This window comes from Oncorhynchus tshawytscha, linkage group LG27, assembly GCF_018296145.1.
Source record: "Oncorhynchus tshawytscha isolate Ot180627B linkage group LG27, Otsh_v2.0, whole genome shotgun sequence".
Taxonomy (NCBI): Eukaryota; Metazoa; Chordata; class Actinopteri; order Salmoniformes; family Salmonidae; genus Oncorhynchus; species Oncorhynchus tshawytscha.
In genome coordinates, this window is record NC_056455.1 from 12,175,036 (window position 1) to 12,175,711 (window position 676).

Genomic DNA, 676 nt, shown 5'->3' on the forward strand with positions numbered 1-676 from the left:
GATGGAGAGAGGGATAGAGAGAGGAAGAAAGAGATGGAGAGGCAGAGCATTATATTATTACCAAGAACAGGAGAATACAGAAGTTAGAGGTATTGCTTGAATAGTGTCGCTGAAATAATGTTCAAACTGGATTTCATACCATGCCAAAAATAGCACATCGTACTCCATAAGAAAGGAAATCTGTACAAATCCCTTTTTAGCAAAATACATCTAACACGTTGTTTTGAAAAACAAAACAATGGGCAGCAGGTAGCCTGGTGGTTAGAGTAAAGATATGTATAACTAACCCAAGATAGTTCATCTGTGTCATTTTCAAAGGGAGCGATGAAGCATAGCGGGCAGAACAATCAAGGAGGTTGGCAGAGCCAAGCATGAGCTAACAACATCCCATCGGCCCGTTCTAGCATGTGCTTGTGCAATAACTCAATTCGCCATGGCACTCATTGTAAACATTTGGTTAAAAAAAACTTTGTCAAAGGATCATGTCTACAAACGTAGTGCATTCTGTTCGAAACAGATTGTAGTTTTGGGAACAGAAAACTGTAGTGAGATCAGGCTTTGATGAGATTGGGCTTCGATAAGAAAATCTGCATAATATCGGCCCATCTCCAACTCGTGCCATACTCTCCCATACTGCCGGCCGCCGAGCTTCCTCTCCTCACCATATATTGGTGGG